Source organism: Carya illinoinensis, chromosome 3 (assembly GCF_018687715.1).
Source record: "Carya illinoinensis cultivar Pawnee chromosome 3, C.illinoinensisPawnee_v1, whole genome shotgun sequence".
Lineage (NCBI taxonomy): Eukaryota > Viridiplantae > Streptophyta > Magnoliopsida > Fagales > Juglandaceae > Carya > Carya illinoinensis.
This window is the reverse complement of record NC_056754.1, coordinates 16,247,388-16,268,386: the sequence shown is the minus strand read 5'-3', so window position 1 is coordinate 16,268,386 and position 20,999 is coordinate 16,247,388. Positions and strand designations below refer to the sequence as shown.

At 35.7% G+C, this 20,999-nt stretch overlaps 1 pseudogene; it reads right to left on the bottom strand.

Moving 5' to 3' along the window:
- Window positions 1–9,771: 9,771 nt before the first annotated feature.
- Window positions 9,772–20,180, bottom strand: LOC122304559 (annotated as a pseudogene).
- Between the last annotated feature and the right edge of the window lie 819 nt (window positions 20,181–20,999).

Genomic DNA, 20,999 nt, shown 5'->3' with positions numbered 1-20,999 from the left:
TTTTCAAATATTGATTTTTCTCCTAGAACTCCGGTGGCTGAATCACAATCACGTTATCTCAATTTTGGATCAACGATTACACTCTTTGAGAGAAACAATATGTCAAAGTGATTGATGAAAAAATCAACCTTGACATATGGGGCATCTACAATCTCTCATTCTGGCTGATTGGTGACAAAATCAACTTTAATGAATATAATATAAACTTGTCAAAACACAATCAGCAGAATAAGAAATCGAGTAAAATTCCAAGCAAATAATTAAGAATAAAAAGTACTGACATAGAATAGTGATTAAGATTAGTAATATCAAAATTCATAAGATTTAAAATCTAACTCAAAATTTAAGTATGTTCAAGTCCAAAATCAAAATTATGTCCAGCAAAAATAAACTTAAATGAAACTTAAATGAAATCAACCATCAAGTAAAAGTTTCTATAGTAATTTTTGCAAACCAGAATTTAGTTCTCCCTCTTAATATTAAACTATCTTAAACAAAACAACACAAAAAAATTCATTCAACTCCCCCTTAGCAACACACTTACTCAAACTTCCTCTAAATTTCACAATACTAAAAAATCAATTTGCTCCTCCCATGCTTATAACTCCCCATTTTTGTCACAAATCTGACAAGGCTAATTTCTCTTCATCATTAGAATCAGACTTAAGTTGACCACTGTGTGGCAAATAAGGATACAACTTTTGATAAGACCAACCAACACCCATTAAGAACCTCAACTCTACAATGCATTGTGATTTAAATAATGAATGAACATGAATGCATGTAGACAAATTAAAGAAAAATCAAAAAATTTTAGTTGAGCAAACCAGCAAACACTTGGTGGGCAACAAGTAGAAACCAAGTGGTAAAATGCAAGAACACACCAAAAATTAGCCTAAATACATGATATTTAAGAGAAATACAGAACCCAACACAGTGTGCAAAGATTAACAATCTCAACAATCAAAAAATCCAAATCGAAGGCTTTGAAGTAACACAAGTTACAGAAAATCCCAAATGGGTGAAAACCGATCCTTAAAAAGAGGAGAGGGAGGACAATAGAGTACTTATCGTGTAGGAAAAATGAGAAGGTGATGACCCATGCTCGATTTCTTAACCACAAAGTGCTCTAGAACACAAGAAGTGTAAGAAATCATGTTTGGCTAAGGCATGAAGAGACATGAGGGGTGTGAAGTGAAATGAAGTGAATGAGAGGGGTCTTAGGAGGTATCAGGCGTGAGTGTGCCATTGTGACTAGGAGTCCCTCTTAAGTGGGGCTGGGTAAAAGACTTAGTAAAATAATGGGATTGAGTCATTTACCACAGTAAGCCTTAGAGCCCCACTAGGACTTAAGTTACATCTACAAAAAGACTCATAGACCCCATATGAAACATGCCCTCGTGCAAAACAATGTCCATATACAAGTTAAAAAACCTGTGCATACTTATTAAGACTCAAAAAGAAAATAAACTGGTATTGACTTGGTATAAAATTAAGGGCCATATGCTAAAAAATTTGACCCAACACTTTGTTTTGCAATCGGCCGTAAATGTTTTTTTTTTTTTTTTTTAAGCCACTTAACTCTTTTGAAGTCAAATCACTTGCCTAAATGCACCAAGTGTCCAAGCACAATATACCAATCACACAATCAACCTTGAACGAGGTTCATACTCTCTTATTTAAAATAACGAGTCAAAAAAAAAAAAAAAAACTAATGACACACCACAAATTCTATGTGAGTGTGTGAGTGAGACAACATACTACCACCATCAAATATTTAATTATATATATATATATATATATTTTATTTTTATTTTTGCCTTTTTCTTTTCTTTTACATAGGTACAGTCCCAAATGTTTTTATTTTTATTTTTTATTACATAGGTACAGTCTCAAATGGGTTATCCTTGATCTCAAAAGTCAAATTTTATGCTAGACCTAAATACTTAGAAAGAGTATCTCCTCCGAACATAAGGTTGCTCAACTCTTGGTATGTCTATTTTATTGCTCATCTTTTTCCATAATTAGTAGATCAATGATTTTTTTTTTTTATACGGACTTAAAGAACAAGATCCGTGTAAGGTGTTTGCATTTTTCTGCAGTGAAGAAACACCAACCTTTTCTATATATATCAAACCTTTATGTCCAGCAAGAAGAGACCTCTTGACTTTTAGGACTATGTTCAACTAGTATTAGTCAATTTAAGGTGTAGACTTCCCATTTGGACATCATCTATGAGATTTTATGGAACATACATAATGAATAAAATGTGAAAAATAAGTTCCTCACAGTGCACTAGAATTTGACTTTGGAAAAATGAGCCATGGGGTCTACACTCACATTTTAGACTATAAAAAAATAGAGAGATGTTCCAACTCCAAGTATGGGAAGTGTAAGGGTCTGAGTACTCTTGACTTGGTTAGGCAAAAATGATCTCTTGCTTTTTCAATATATATTTTTTTAGTTTTATAGAGCAAAAAAGAAAAATAGAAGATAACCAAACTAAACAAAAACAGAAAAATAGAAGACAACTTAACCAAACCAACCAAAAAGAGATGCAAACAAATAAAAGAAAGTGAAGTGCATCTCCTAACCTAATGTGTAAGGAATGCAAGAATCAATTGGTCATATCAATTAATGTCACACGACATTTTTTTTTGACCACCCATTTTGCTTGAGATTTTGGAGCGAGCTTTACTTCATCACAACTTTTTGTAGTCTTATCCTTGCTGTCAAGACAAAATTCAGACAACTCACATACCTTAGCGCTTATGGTGTTTATTTGTTAGTTTAACTCTTGTACTTGGTTTTCAAGTGTCTTTACTTTTTTCTACTATTTTCTTTCACCTTCACTTTTCTGTACTTTACTCAAATTAAAATAATATGGCCTTATATAACCATAAATACCACAATAATGACAAGTAGGCATCCTTCAAACTTACCTCAGTTCAACTTCTTTGAGGTTGATGTTTCATGTGGCTTTTAAAGATGATTTGACTTTGAAATGACTTCTTTTGTGTTGTCCAGATGACTAACACAAGAGGGGGGGTGAATTGAGTTGTATTAAAAAAAATAACAATTATAAATCAAATATATAATATAAAATATAAACAAAATATGAAATAACAATAAATATAAAGAGTAAAGGTAAGAGAGAAGCAAACTCGGTATGTTAACGAGGTTCGGCCCCACTGCCTACGTCCTCGCCTCAAGCTACCCCTTGAGGATTCCCAAATTCACTATTCAACCTCCTTCAGGTGGAGATAGAAACCTATTACACCTTTGAACAACACCGCTACAAAGGATCCGTGTAGAACACCCTCTACACTTGCAATCACCTTACACGTGGTGATTTAACTATTCCCTGTGTAGAATACTTTCTACACACACAAGGGTTATACACACCCTTTTTCTGATACAAGAGCTTATAGTGGGTAGGTTATCAGAAAATACTCCTCAATGAGTGAAATAAGAACAATACAGCGCAAACTATATCTCTCAAAATGAACAAGGATTAAGGCTCAATGCTTAGAGAAGAGAGAATGAAAGCTTTGAATGAATGTTGTATGCTCTTGGTGTTGTAAATATGAAGCTCTCAAATGATCTATTTATAGGCATATGAGACTTCATATTCAAATTTAAAAAGATTCACATGTCAAAGACAACATCATTCACTTTTTCAAAAAATTCAAATAAAAGGTTCTTCTTTTTCAATTGTCAAAGACAACATCATTCACTTTTTCAAAAAAATCAAACCTAATCTTTTACTTTTGGCATATGACAAAATGAGCACACTTTCATTTTCAAAAAATTCAAACCTAATCTTTTACTTTTTGTATATGACAAAATGAGCACACTTTACTTTTCAAAATTTTCAAATAAAATCATCTACCTTTTGTATAAGTCTAAAAAAGCATCAATCACTTTTGAAAATATTCAAATAAAACATGCACATGTGAAAGATGACAATCAATCATCTTTAATATTTTCAAAGTTCAACCCTTTAATCAAGGCATGCACATGCAAAAGATGACAATCAATCATCTTTCAAAATTTTCAAAAATATTCATGCACATGTGGAAAATGTATTTTAATGCTTTATGATAAAATATTAATTTTGAGCATTAATCCTAATTTCGAATTTTGAAGAGATTTACAACATTACTCTATAATTTTAATGTGAACTTGTTCCCTTCTTGCTCATGCTTGTTTCCTTGATGTGCTTGACTCCATTGTGTAGACAACTTGAGCTTGAGACTTCTTTATTCTTTGAATTCATTTGTTATCATCAAAATCCATGTGTAAATATATAATTACACAAAATTTGAAATCTTGGGTTCAACATTTTGGAATTTGGAGTATACATAATTTGACTTCTTTTGACAAAGGCAATACTTTTAGAGGTAGTGGCAGTGAATGATGAGGTTTGGGGATATTTGTCTTGGGAAGTTGTGTACCCCAACCTGGTATGATCACTGCTGGATTTTTGAATTGATCTTAATATCTCAACCAATTTCTGAGTTGCTTATTTTTGTTTGCACTCTTGAAAAATTTTCAATTCTTTGTCTTGTGCATCATTTTGAGCATTCAATCTCGATATTTTAACTTCAGAAATTTTTAGTGCTTCCAAAAGATTGTTCTTTTCATTCTCCATAGCTGTGAGTTTGTTGTACAGCTTCTTTTTAAACTTTTTTAGCTTGACCACTTTTTCACATAAATCATTTTATGCCTCTTATATGCTTAGCTTATAGTCAGTATCAATAAGAGATATATTAGAGTCACTATCATCAAAGTCAATATCAGATTTTGTAAGCATAATTTTAGGAAAATCATCAACAACAGTAGTAAATGCCATAAAAGAATTTTCATCATCAGACGATGAACTAAAAGTTTCAAATTCTGAATTATTACTAAGTGTGATATTCAGTGCTTTTTCTTTATTTTTCTTAAAATTTGGACACTCCACTCTAATGTGACCATAGCCGGAGCACTCATGACTTTGTACTTTGTCATTTGTCTCAAAATTTTCTTTATTCACTTTTCTTTAATCACTTTTCTTTGCAGAAAATTTCTTACCTTGTTATTGTTTTCCACTAACTTTCTTGTTAAACAATAATTTTTTGAATTTTCTTGCAATGAAATCTAGGTCCTCGTCGTTAAGATTTTATTCATTAGAAAAATCATCTCGATTTTCTTTCACAATTTTTAAAGTAATGGACTTACCTTTTCTTATTTGAGGAAGTAATGACTCATATGTTTGCAAGGAGCCGACTAGGTCTTCTACCTTAATAGCATCAAAATCCTTACTTTCCTCATTGACAGTAACTTTTGGGTGAAATATTTCAGGTAGGGATATTAAGATCTTTCTCACGATTTTTAAATCTTCCACATTCTCGCTGAGATTAAACTTGGAATTCACAATATTATTAAGTTTAGCATAAAAATCATTCAAACTCTAATATTCTACCATTTTAATCTCTTCAAATTTTGAGGTTAGCATCTGCAATTTTAAATTTTTTATTATTTTTGTGCCTTCATGTGTTACCTCCAAAATATCCTAAACTTCTTTGACAATCTTGCACATGGAGATTCTTTTAAACTCATTGGGAGATACAACCATCAAAATAGCGTTAAGTCCTTTGCTAGTCCAGTTGCAGTTGTTGATTTCATCTTTAGTTCAAGCAGTAAGAGTTGTCTCAGGCTTAATTTATCCTCGTTCAATTGCATACCTCACACATTCATCTAAAGACTTGAGGAAAGCCCTCATATGAACTTTTCAATAAAGATAGTTTTCCTTATCAAAGTGTGGCAGGGCATATAACAATGATGACATGATCTACAAGGTCATGGATCACACTTGACTGAGTGAATCACGCTTTGATGCCAATTGAAATTAGCTTAATGTCGCTATAGAATAACACGAAGATCTACCAATTCACTTATCAAATTAGTTAGTCGCCAATCATGCAATTATTTAATAACCAAACAATAACAAAAAATAAATCAATTGCATAACATAAGATTGGTAATGAAGAAAAACCGTTTAAAGAACTCTTTAAAGGTAAAACCTTATTGGGCAGCCAAACCTAGAAAAATTATTTTTATTATTTGAAAATCAAGTACAAGTAAGTTTCAATTACAAAACATTTGTCAATTGACTTTCTTACTTCACATGACAAACGACCTGTTTGCTTTTACAGTAGTAGCAACTAGAACATTTGACGATCTTCAAATATTGGCTTTTTTTCTAGAATTCTAGTGGCAACATCAGGATTATGCTATCTCAATCTTAGATCAGCAATCATGCTGTTTGAGAGAAACAATATGAAAATTTCTTTAAATTTTCTCACCAAAACAAGCACTAGGAAGTGCTCTAAAAAACTCTTCGGGACTGAATCTTTGTAGATCCTAAGTAGTAGAATAGTTTAAATAGATTTCTTGAAGCAGCTTCCAAATCATAGTGAAACTCTATTGACGGATTCTACTGATGACTTGCTGGTGCCTGATACTTATCTTCTTAGCATTGACAATTTCACATTCAAACTCTTCTCTTTCTCTTGGAACTCGACTTCTACACTTTTGAATTATTTAAAATATTTCCTAACAACCTCTAGATAAGATCAAAACAACTTTAGATAAATTCAAATTATTTTGCATTTATCTAAAATAAAAATCCCAACATAAGATGAAGTCTATCATTTTAATCACTTAGTCATATCCAAATTTATCATCTTAGTTACACAGTTCTAGCCAAACTCTTACATTTACACTTGAGATTCTTCTCTTCCAAAGCACAGCAGTAGTACCACCATTCTAAAACAAGAAGTAGAGGTAATATGAAACTTTGTGCACATCCATTTTTTAGCTAGTTTCAAATAAAAGCTTAACTAATAGTGTCTCGAAGGACCTAACCTAGGTTGGGAAAAACCCTTTCTATCTTATTAGGAAAGCTGATATCATTTATCCTACTTTGACCATCCTACAGGAAAAATAGGGGACTCAGGGTAAAGCCCTTACAATGCTCGACAGCTCCTGTTCCTTGTGAGGTCCTATTTTTGTAGAAAAATTCAATTTATCAATCATATATCATATTCCTATTTTTATTTTTTACCTTTTCTATTTTTTTTCTTAGCAAGTATATGATGTAGGGATGATAAATAGAAGAATTCATTTAGTTTAGTAGAAAAAAAAATAGAAAATCAAGTTTGTATTATAGTGTAGGTAGCTCGATAAAAGGGCTAATTTTTATATTCATTATTGAGAAATGTTTTAACTACAAATATATCTAATAAAAATAAACTTATAAACTGATGTGTTTTAATATAGCATGTTAGATTGTAAAAGTGCTTTTATTATACAATAGATCTAGGGGTGGGCAAAAGTTTTGATTTTTTGACTCCGTCTGAACTCCGATGACCCTTTGACTCTGGCGAAGTCGTCAGAGTTTTCAAAATTTGGAGTCGGAGTAGGAGTTATCCTGCTCCACTAGTCGAAGTTCAGAGTTGAAGTCAGAGTCCACAAGGGATCTGAACTCCAAACTCTGACTTTATATATATATATAACAACAAATCAAAAAGATAGCGGAACGATTTCTTATCGTTTTGTGAAGAAGGGGGTCCAAAACATAGGACCTCCTTCTTCCCCCTCACTTTCGCACAACAGTCTCCCTTCGTCTCCGAACAAGTTCACCTCCCCCGCCATCTGCCTTCACCTGAGGCCGCAACAACTTGCGAGCTATCTTTCGGAGTTTATCACAAATCACTTCTAAGAATGATTTGTCTTAACCTTCTTTTAACATGTTCCTCCTCAAAATTGTAGGAATTTAAAATATGATTTGTGAAATGTGTATGATTTGTTGTTCATTTCAATGACTTATTATTTGCATTTTAATGATTTCGGGGTTTAGGCTGTTAAATTTAGGAATTGAGTGATTTAGGTTTTAGAAAAATTGGATGTTTTTGTTCCAAGTGGCATTTGCTCGAGTGTCACTAGAGTGAACGTCACATAAATTGTTCGCTCGAGTGTGGCTCGAGCGACATCACACAGTGAGTTTGATTGAGCCAACTAACATTACACAAAGTGTTCACTCAAGCCTTCGCTTGAGTGTGGCTCGAGCGGATGTTCATTTTTTTGTGTTTTATTTATGTTTAAAATCACAAAACACGAATAGACATATATGTTTTTCATTTTCAATGTGTTTTCAATTTGTAGATAATTTTCACTAAAATGTTAAATGACGATAATTTGTTAATTGTTTAAAATTATTTGCTCAAATTATAGATGCTACACCATCTCACTGCGATTCTCTACAAGAGGATGACACACAGCTGTTGGCATCATCCACAGGTACTTCGGGCTGTAGACCCCTATCTAAAGCAGCTACCTCCTATGTAAGTAGTTGAGTTCTAATAGATCTAGAAGACATTGATATACTTAATGAGGAGGAGGAGTTGATGAATGTTGAGGCTGATCCACCTGTATGACTTAGTAAAAAAAGGTCATGGACATGGAAACATTTCACCAAAGTTCCTGGTGATCATGAGAACCCATAGGCTTGATGCCACTACTGCGGGCAACTATGCGGTTGTCATTCGAAGAAGCAAGGCACATCAGTGTTAATAGCACAACTTACAAGCTGCCAATGGTATAAGATACACAAAGGGTTGGTGGCAACTGATTAGACGAAGCTGAGTTACGAGACTTTTATAGCCACTGATGACACATAAATTGAGAAGCTATAAATCCCTCATTATAGTAAGAAGATGTTGAGGGTTGTTCTTGCGGAGATGATCAGAGATGCCTTTTACCAAGGTTGACAAGGTAGGTTTCTACAAATTTGTGCACACTTTAAAGCCACAATTTCCCATGCCTTAACAGTATACTATGATACGTGATTATTTGAAGAGGCATGCCAAGGCAAAGGTAGCATCACTTGTCAGAGAGTGTCATTTACGACTGATAAATGGACCTCCATATAGAATGTGGGCTACATGTGTATCACAACCTACTTTATTGACAGTAAGTGGACATTGCACAAGCAGATTATCTGCTTCAAAGAAATTGTTAGTCACAAGGGTTCATCACTTGACAAGGAGATGGATGATTGTATAAAGAATTGAGGGATCAGAAAAGTGAGGAAATCACAATTGCAAGTTTGAATTCAAATATTTAAAATACATGAGTAGTTAAGATATATATATATATATGGATTGAAGTTCTTGAAGATTTGAATTTCCTGGTGGCAAAGCATTTTCTTCCGATATTTGTGATGATGACTTGGAGTTCTGCAATCGATCATGTAATAGCTTAACATCCCCCCTTAAGTTATTGGGGAGTTCACGAATCAGTAACTTGTCTCTTAGCGGATGAGACCGAGAACTAGTTAGGGACTTTGTTCCATAAACACCTCCTCCTTCCAAGTCTCTATGTAAAAAGGCATTGGATACATCCAATTGTCTCAATGGCCAATTAGAATGTATAGCCAAAGCAGAAATAAGTTTGACAGTAGATGCTTTAACAATAGGGCTAGATGCTTTTACAAGAATTGTTTCGAATATCAATCCAACTGTTTTATTTTATCTAGCATGTCAACGTATACATAACATGACATCCCCCCCCCCCCCCCCCCCCCCCCCCAAAAAAAAGATAAAAGAAACGACAATGGCAAACGACTCTTAATCCTCATTTGCATATTGAGGAACAAAAAGGGGGATATTTATATGAAGGAACAAAGGGGATACTGACTCAAAATCACTAGAGTTGGGATTCTGTTTACTCAATCTTACTTCGATTCTCCAGTTGATCAGGATTGTTTGATGAAACACAAGGCAGCTCCCCACAATCATACTGAATAAAATTAAATATTCTAGTGAAGAGAAGCCTATAGAAAATCACATCCCTGAAGAATTTCATCCACCATCCAGATCCATCTTGTTGTACCCACCCTGATAGATACGAGACCGTGATCAAGGTAGCGACATGCCACCTCCTCTCCTTAGTATATCTTTCCAAGTCTCCTGCCAACGGTTCTCCAGTAACAAGTCTTTTGTTTTGGATAATTAAGTTTCCAATGTGTCTGCCTAAAACAACGGCATCTTCCAATGCAACGCAACCACCTTGTCTGAGTTCTGGTGTCATAGGATGCATGGCATCACCTGCCACCGTAACATTCCCTTTGCCCAAGTTTCCGAATATAAGGTCCCATGGAAACCTATGTTAAATATTTTTTAACATGAATATTAATATGGATCTTCGATTTCATATGATCTACAATAATAAACAGTAATAAATAAATGCGTACCTTTCTCCATCAATTTGATGAAGAATTAAATCTGGCTATGAGAGAATGATCACCCTAGCAACTTCGCCTCACAAGTGTCTCACGATGGTAAAAGGCACTCTAATGTTGTAGGTGAGAACCCTTTAATCTCTCAGTACTATTTATAGATTTCTGACCATCAAGAAATCTAAGAGTTTGTATTTGACTATAATTAGAAATAGAGTTTTAATCTTATCTCTTAGGATTTTTCTTATCTCGTTATCACTCATCTTTAATCTGATAGATTTGAACTATTTCAAATTCTATTAAGATGGGTGTGTGGGACATAGAGTTTAAATAAAACTCTTACATTTTCCCAGTTGGCCCATATGCCCATAAAATAATATTTTCCGTTCATGGGTTTATTACAAGAAATTAACCATACTGCGCAAATTCATTTCCTGAAAATTTCATAGCTCAAAGTATGTTACATGAGTTCTGTAATATCAATGTTAAATCAACTACTGATGCGAGTCATAGCGGTCCTTTGTTATATAATCAACAAATTCCCTTCCATGTACCACAACACCAGCAACCAATTTTACATGATCTTTAATTGGGATAATTAAGGCTAATATCGTAATGCCTTGGGTTCCAATTCATGTCTGTTGCAGACATTATCTTGTCACCATTCTTCCAAACCATTCAATGTACAAAGAATTGGAAAGACAAGAAAACAGAAACAAAACGACCATAATAGATATCATCAAGTGTCCAAAATAAAATAAAAGATCTACGAGCTCAATAACATGTTTACATCATAAGACCCATTTTGTCAACATGTTCTTTAAACTGTTTCGCTACTAGACCCTTTGTTAATGGGTCTGCTATCATAAGCGTAGTACTAATATGTTCTATGGACACTGTCTGTTTCTGTACTTCCTTCTTGACACTTAGGTATTTGAGCTCCATGTGTTTAGCACCTTTAGAATACCTATCATTTTTGGAGAAAAATACTGCAGAGGAATTATCACAATAAATTCTCAGCGGCCTTTCTATAGAGTCAACAACTCCAAGCCCTGAGATAAAGTTCCTCAGCCATAAACCATGCACTGTGGCCTCAAAGCATGCCACAAACTCAGCCTCCATTGTTGATGAAGCAGTGATAGTTTGCTTCATACTTTTCCATGAGATCGCTCCACTGGCTAGTAGGAAAACATATCCAGAAGTAGATTTCATTCTATCAGAACAACCGGCAAAATCAGAGTCTGAGTATCCAGTTACCTCTAAGTTGTCAGTTCTCCTAAAAGTAAGCTGGTAATCCTTAGTTCCTTGCAGATATCGCAATACCCTCTTTGCTGCTTTCCAATGAGACATCCCTGGGTTACTCTGGTAACGCCCAAGCATGCCAACTGCAAAACTGATGTCTGGCCTTGTGCAAATCTGTGCATATATCAAGCTTCCCACAACCGAAGCATAGGGGATTTTTGCCATCTCTTTACGCTCCCACTCAGTTTTAGGACATTGTGATAGGCTAAACTTATCACCTTTTGATATCGGAGTATCAAGTGATGAGCAACTTTTCATGCCAAATCTCTCAAGAACTCTTTCTATGTAATTTTTTTGAGACAATCCCAAAAGTCCTTGTTTTCAATCCCGGAGGATTTCAATTTCGATCACAAAGGATGCCTCACCCATATCTTTCATTTCAAAGTTCTTAGATAGAAAACCCTTGGTTTCATAAAGTAAGCCAAGATCACTACTAGCCAACAAGATATCATCAACATACAGGATCAAAAATATAAACTTGCTCCCACTGACCTTTAGGTATATACATCGATCAACGATGTTTTTTTTAAATCCAAAGGTAGTAATGGTATCATTGAACTTTAAGTACCATTGTCGGGAAGCTTGCTTAAGCCCGTATATTGATTTCTTAAGCCTACATACTAGGTGATCTTTGCCCTTTTCTGAGTAGCCCTCTGGCTGCTTCATGTAGACCATTTCATCCAAACTTCCATTTAGAAAAGCTGTTTTCACATCCATCTGGTGTAACTCTAAATCAAAATGAGCCACCAATGCCATAATGATTCTGAAAGAGTCTTTTTTAGATACTGGAGAAAAGGTCTCTTTGTAATCAATGCCTTCTTTTTGGGTGAAACTGATGACTTGCAAAATTTCATATTGCAGATTTTACAAGTTCGCTCGAGCGGAGGCTTTTGGCCGCTCGAGCGAATTCAGGCAGATTCAAACGCTCGACTGCCGCTCGACAGGGAGCTCGAGCGGGTTGCTGAAAAACGAAGATCGCTCGAGCAGAGACATTGGCCGCTCGAGCGAAATCAGGCAGAGTCGAACGCTCGATGTGCGCTCGATAGGACGCTCGAGTGAAATCAGGCAGAGTCGAATGCTTGACGCGCGCTCGACACCCCGCTCGAGCGAACATCGTATTTTGACAGATTTTAGGTTTTCCGCCGTGGGACCATATAAAAGCCATTTTTCACTCTAGAGCCGCGGGTTTTTGACTGGAGAACACTTCATTGGGACAGAAAAACACAGCTAGAAGGATTCAATTCATTTGTTTTGGAGACGGGATTCCAATTATTGCACGTACGTTGGAATCATACACGAGCACGGAAGAGAGAAAAGCGTTGAATCGTTCCCCTGAGCTTTTGACGACGAGTTGAGGCTGCAAGGAGGATTGTTTCAGTGTTTATTTTCTTCTTCCCATCTTCTCAGAACAATTATGGTGAATTCGTTTATGTTGAATTCCATTTCTAGCATGAGCTAAATTTTCTTCATTCTAGGAAACAGATGTAACCTATTTCCGAACTATGCTTGATTGTCTATGCTAATTTAATGCAATTCTCTCTTTGTTTATCTGATTTATCCTGAATTTATTGCTTCTAATTAACTGGCCATTGATTAGATGATAAGTAATCTTGTGATTTGCTATCGAAAGAGGGAATCATAGGGTAGATCTTGGATATTTCAGCATAGGTAAGTATAGAGATCGAAAGACTTGTATGAACCTATGTAGTCATTAAATCATTGATCTCATTGCATTATTGATTATTGAATTTGCATATTCTTGTGTGAATTGATAACCAAGAGTCAATTCCAATTGACTATCGAAAGAGGCTTTTGGATGAATTAGAGATTTGCTAATAGACAAAAGAGGTTTAAGTTAAATTAGCTGGATGAGAAAAGCATAGTGAAGAATTAGGTGAAATCGATTTCCTAGAAGTTTTCTTCCCCATTGAATTTGATCTTTGAAAGTCAGTTTTATTTTCTTTGCTTATTTCTCTTTGAGTTGATCTAAGTTTATTTGCAACTACAAAAACCTTAGCGATTCCTCTAGATAAAATTGAGATTAGTATAATTTTGGTATTTGGCAAGAGTAAGGTACCAATCCCTGAGGACGATACTCTACTTATTACTTTACTATAAAACTACGATACTGTGCACTTGCAGTTTTGCACCGGTCAGAAACCCTTAGCAACAAGTCTGGCCTTATGTCGTTCGATGTTGCCTTTAGAGTCGTGTTTGGTCTTAAAGACCCATTTACACCCGACTCTTTTACACCCTTTAGGCAACTCAACGAGATCCCAAACTTGATTTTGATCCATGGATTTCAACTCTTCTTTCATGGCATCGATCCATTTACTAGAATCACATCTCTCTATAGCTTGTGAAAATGTTAGTGGATCTTCACTTGTCCCAATGTCAAATTCAGATTCTTGGAGATATACCACATAGTCTGCTGAAATAGCAGGTCTCCGATCTCTCTGAGATCTGCGTAAGACTATCTGTTCTGGTAACTCCGAACTTGGTTCATCAGTGATATTATCATTTTGAGATGGGTGATCATTTTCTTGTTCCAATGTATCACTGTGATGATCAATTAGAGGAACTATTATCTTTTCTGAGGATGTAGGTATGGGGACATCTACTCGTACTTCCTCAATGATTACATCTCTAGGTTCTATTTTTTCACTGATTTCGCCAAGTTCAATGAATTTGGCATTTCCTGTTTCCACTATTCTCGGACTGTGATTAGGACAGTAAAACCTATACCCTTTGGATCTCTCTGGGTAGCCAATAAAGTACCCACTTACTGTTCTAGGATCCAATTTCTTTTCATGTGGGTTGTAAAGTCTCGCTTCTGCTGGGCAACCCCAAACATGCATGTGTCTTAAACTTGGTGTCCTACCAGTCCATAGCTCGAAAGGAGTTTTTGGAACTGACTTACTAGGAACCCGGTTTAAGATATAAGTTGCCGTCTTAATGGCTTCACCCCACAATGATTTGGGTAAGGTAGAATTACTTACCATACTTCTGATCATATCCAATAAAGTCCGATTACGCCTTTCAGCAACACCGTTCTGCTGTGGCGTCCCTGGCATCGTGTACTGTGCAACAATGCCACGTTGTTCAAGAAGTTTGGCGAATGGGCCAGGGTTACGACCCGATTCGTCATACTTTCCATAGTATTCTCCACCTCGATCTGATCTGATGATTTTCACCTTTCTATCTAACTGCCTTTCCACCTCCATGAGAAATACCTCAAGTACTGAAACAACTTGAGATTTCTCATGTAGCAGATAGATATATCCAAACCGTGAAAAATCATCTATAAAGGTGATAAAATACCTTTCTCCACCAAAACATTCAGTAGAGAATGGTCCACATATATCTGTGTGAATTATTTCAAGAAGCTTTTTACTTCTTGTGGCACCTTTCTTAGTATGTTTGGTTTGCTTTCCTTTAATGCAATCCACACATACTTCAAGATTAGTAAAATCTAAATGCGGAAGTATCCCTTCTTTTACTAATCTCTCTAACCTTTCTTTGGAGATGTGCCCCAATCTCTTATGCCACAAGTCATAAGAATGTTCGTTCATCATGTTTCTTTTAATTCCAATACACATTTCATGGTTATGAGTATAGGTATTATGAATAAATGTATTATCGAGACAAAGTCGATAAAGACCATCGGAAAGAAACCCAGAACCAATAGATGAAGAGTTTTTGAACAAATTGAAACTACCGTTTTGAAATGAAAAGGAATAACCATCAGAGTCCAGTCTGGAAAGGGAAATTAAATTACACCTCACAGAAGGCACAAAAACTATGTTATGAAGGTCTAAACAATGACCAGTACTCAAAACTAAACGAAAAGTCCCTATGGCCAAAACTTCAGCCTTATTCTCATTTCCCATAAAAATGAATCGCTCACTGGGGCTTGGTGTTTGGCTTGTAAGGTATCCTTGCATGGTTATAGAAACATGAACATTAGCACCTGAATCTAACCACCAAGAATTAGTAGGAACATTTACAAGGTTTGATTCAAAACATACAAGGGCAAGAGGCTTACCCTTCTTTTCAAACCAAGCCTTACGTTTCTGACACTCAGATTTCATGTGTCCATTTTTCCCACACCAGTAGCATTTGGTACTACTACGTTGAACCTGATTAACATTTCCAGGCTCCTTTCCTCTTGGTGGTCTAATTCGTTTCTTTTTACTATAATGATGCTTTTTCTTTCCAGCTTCTTTGGTCACAAAATTAGCAGAGTAATGCCCTTGTTGTTTCAGTCTTATTTCCTCCTGAACTACCATACTTGCCAGCTCATTCACATTCCATTTATCCTTAATAGAATTATAATGCATCTGGAATGGACCATACTGAGGTGGCAATGAGTTCAGAACAAACTGAACAATAAAGGACTCCTCTACTTTCATTCCCAGGGTTTGTAATCTGGCGGCAATATTTGTCATTTCAAGGATATGCTCTTGCATTCCTTTGGCTCCATCATATTTCATGGTGGTAAGTCTAGCCATCAGTGTTCCTACTAAAGATTTATCTGCAGAATTAAATCTCTCCTCAGTATTTTTCAAAAAACTTTGGGCATCCTCAACACTAGGGAGTGAATTTTTAATATTTTCAGATATGGTCATTTTCATGAACATTAGACTCAGCCTGTTTGATCTCTCCCACTGTTTGAATGACTCTTTCTCATCCCTATTACTCTCTTCAGTGAGGGGTGGTGGTTTTGGACTTGTAAGGGATGAGTCCAGGTCAAGGACCCCTAAGGTGAATCTGACTCGCTCAACCCACTCAGAAAAATTAGAGCAATTCAAAACAGGAACTGATGAAGTTTGTGAATATAATGATGTCGGTACATTTACTGCAAGAAAATATTCGTCACATAATGCTTTGAGTTAGATACTTATAAACAATAATTAGAATTTAAATAATTATGGATGAACTAGTAGTGTCATCAAAACCCTCCTTTGGGAGAAGATCTTAATACATAAAGTGTTCTCACCAATATTAAATTCTGTGGATGAACTAAGTGTATCATCAGAATTCTCCTTTGGGAGTAAACTCTGACATACAATTGCTCCCTCCAACTTTTCTTTTGATAGATGAACTAGTAATGTCATCAAAACCCTCCTTTGGGAGTAGATCTTGACACACAAAATTGTTCACTCTATCATATCCACCTTACTATGGAATTTAATGATTGTTCACCAAAATTGAAGAAAATCTTGTACCTTTGGGCAACCAAGTTTTTCTTTAATTTTAATGAAAATCATTTGTCCATATTGGATAAATAATTATATATAACATGATAATAAGAGCCAATTCATACATGTATTTTATGTATGTAATAATAATATGCACATGACATTTAATAAAATTTAATACATGTATTTAACAATAATATCATGCAAATAGCATTTAATAAAATTTAATACATGTATTTAACAATAATAACATGCATATAAATTTATCAATAATAAAATTTTCATACATGTAAATAACATTAATAACATGTATATAAAAAAAAATAATAATAATAAAATTCAGATTTTTTTTAAATAAATATTAAAAAAAAATTAATCTGACCGGTCCGGGTATGAACCGGACCGGTTCAGTAAACCGAACCCAGACTCAAGTCAACTGGATGTGTTGACTTGGGCCGGATCTTATTGTACAGGTCCAGTTCCTTTATTGGCCATTTTACTCTTTTTCTTGGCTGGGCCAGAGCCCAAGGCCCAAAGGCCCTTGGTCTAAGCAATTTACATATCCGAAATAACATAGCATAAAACAGTTTAATATAATGGGTTGGGCCGAAGCCCACAACCTACAAACCTTTAGTCTATTACATAAAACCCTAAATGAAAACTCTTCTTCATTTAGACTTAGCGCCGCACCAGATGCATATTTCTTTTCTTCTTCCCTTCACACACATAGGTTACAAGCCGCACCAGTTTTATTTTCATGGCATCTCAACGGTGGTACTCGTCGGCTGGAAGAGAACGGCAAGGCATCCCCAACCTCCACCCGACGCCGAGGTCCATCTAACCTTTTCTTTTTCTTTTTATTATTATTATTATTATTATTATTATTATTATTATTAACTACGGATCCTCTACAGTAGTGAGCTTTAGAGCTCTCTGCCGCCGTTACAGAAACGCCGGCAAGGAGGAGCTCAACCTCCTCCTGGCTTTGACCTCCCTTAGCCGAAGAGAGTCACGGCCACCACACACACGGTGGTAAAACTAGACCCAGCGGCTAGATTTGTGTTCTATTTTTTTTTTTATTTTTTAAATCCGAAAACAATATCATTCGGTTTAATCATTAAACAGTTTAGAATTTCTAAAATTGGAACAATTTCATATACAGAAATTCACATATACAACTATCTATATATTTCATATACAGATTATGAATATCAGTGTGATAATATTACACAGAATCAAAAGGAATATAATTTTATGCATGTGTGGCGTTGATGCATAATATCGGTAGAGCAGTATATATATATATATCTTTCATCACCTGAAAGAAATATTAAAATGATATACGGCATGTGTAATATTATATTGAGATCATAAAAAATCTATAACCTAAAGCTCTGATACCACATGTTAAATATTTTTTAACATGAACATTAATAAATGGATCTTCGATTTCATATGATCTACAATAATAAACAGTAATAAATAAATGCGTACCTTTCTCCATCAGTTTGATGAAGAATTAAATCTGGCTATGAGAGAAGGATCACCCTAGCAATTTCGTCTCACAAGTGTCTCACGATGGCAAAAGGCACTCTAATGTTGTAGGTGAGAACCCTTTAATCCCTCAGTGCTATTTATAGATTTCTGACCATCAAGAAATCTAAAAGTTTGTATTTGACTATAATTAGAGATAGAGTTTTAATCTTATCTCTTAGGATTTTTCTTATCCCGTTATCACTCATCTTTAATCTGATAGATTTGAACTATTTCAAATTCTATTAAGATGGGTGTGTGGGACATAGAGTTTAAATAAAACTCTTACAACCTAAACAATAGTGGGGCCCATGTAAGAGTAGATAGATCTGAATGCTGTACCACGGTACTACCACCCTCAAGTACAATGGGGGAAAATCCTTGGCTAGATTGTCAGTAATTTCTCTTTTTATCATCTCGGGGTCATGTGCGATGTGATCTTCTCCTGGTATGAAAAAATATCCCCACTTCTTTTAGCAACAGACTAGGTGAGAAATCTTGATGTGGTCCATTGGGATCACTATTTTTCTTTTATAAGTGTTAAAGAGCTATAAATCTTGCTGCAATAATAAAATATATTGGTATCCAAGATGAATAGGCTTCTTTCGCTTAGAAGGTGGGGTATCATTGACTGGGAGGAAAAAAAAGGCAAACCTTTTGAGGAAAATTTGCAGACGAGAAACCAGTAGATCTCGTTATCATTGACAGGAGCGAAACCAGCCCTTTTGCCGATTGTTACAAATTGTCGGAATTCAAGATTCAATCCATGGCCATCGGGAAATACGGCCAATCCACGCACTGCCCATCGGCCGGAGTTGACTGGCGCAGTGAGTCCTAACCAACGTGCCACAACCGAGTGTACCCCATCACACCCTATAAGAGCCTGCCATATTCAAAATGGAAAAGTGAAATTTTAACATCAAAGCTTTTCAAAGAAGATATAGAATCAAAATAGGAATATTGTACATATTGAGAAGTGGGACGCTGCAACATCAGCCTATTACATTTCATTCCTATGTACCTTTGCTTTGATGCTAGCTCCATCCTCCATATGAATGATAGCAAAGGATGAGCCTTCTTGTGTTAGGTTTTCAATGGACTTGAGCTTGGAAGAGAAACGGATGGAGTCAATTGGCACTTCTTCTGCCAGAGCTTCCAGTAAGGCTTTACGATGTACTACACTAAGTCCATGTTGACCCCTGCATCACCACAGATCATACGTTCAGTATAAAGAAATAGCCTACTGAAGTTGGGGATGTGAGAAGATGGATCTAAGTGAAAAAGAAAACAACAAAATCATGTGTAGCATGAACATTAAAGATAGGGTTCAAGTAGTATACTTGTAAGGATTGGCCGGGTAATAGGACTCTTGAATTGCTCCGATATCAATATTTGTTATCTTCCGCCTACAATAATAATAATAATAATAATAATAAAAAGTGAAAAATTGAAATGTGGATATACATGTACACAAACTGTATGTGTCTATCTTCATACAGAGCATCCTTAAAGTTGCAACCATTCATTACTTCCATTCTAGCATGGCAGACAGAGAGAATCCCCCAAAATTCCATACATCTTCCAAAGAATTTACTAATAGTTCCAGACGAAAATAAAGTTTAATGGCAAATGTTGTTTGAAATGGAAAGAAAAATTGAAGGCTGTACGCGCGACATTACTTAGTGACAATGTTAGACTCTCTAGAAAAGTTACCTCGGGACAAGCCTCGACACACTCACTGACATGCCTAGTCGGGCCCCATGGTGAGCCAACAGCATGCCATGGCCCATGCCATGGCAAGCCCACGGACCAGGCCAGCCAGCCAGCCAGCCAGCGCCATGGCCCATGCCATGGGCCATTTTCAGCACCGGCTAGCACCAGTCAGGCCGTGGGTCTCACATGGGCCCCACGACCAGAATTTTATCAAGCATTTTATTATTTTAATAAAATCATCTAGTATTTATATATTTCATTATTTCCTTATTTTAGTACAACTAGGAATTAATTCCTTAGGCTAGTGTTATTAAGAATTAATTCATTTCTAGGATTTATTTCCTTGTTCAAGCACCATTAGGACTCTCCCCTTGTAAGCCTATATAAAGGCCACCCTAGTCCCATCTTTCATTATCTTTTGACAAATTCCCTTTGTGGTTGGCTTGTTTGTTCTTGAGATTTCCTTCGGTGCTTGACACTTGGGCTATTTGGGTGCAACCCGTGTGAATCCTAAATAGAGATTCAACATCTTAACGTTTGTGGACGGGTGTTGCTTCATCTATCAATCTATGAGCAAGTTTGTTTCTCTTTTCCATTATTGAGTTTCAATCTTGTTATTTACTTGTTATTTGCATTATTCTTTTTGCACTTAACATCATATCACACGCCCATATCATCCCAACACACTAGATCTACTTTGCCAAGTAATCTAGCTTTGTTGGATTATTCCCTTCATATTTCCTTCACTTCCATATCATTTCATCACCATATTATCATCCATATACCTTTCATAATCCTAGATCTAAACCCCTTTCATCATAAAGCCCTAGATCTACACTAGATCTAGTGCCTCCATATTCCCTACCATAAACCCTAGCCTCCATAAGGATTTCCTATATTTTAGAAAACCTTAAACCCTAGCCTCACTTCCATAATTACCATAATACCACCCAAGAGGCGCCTAC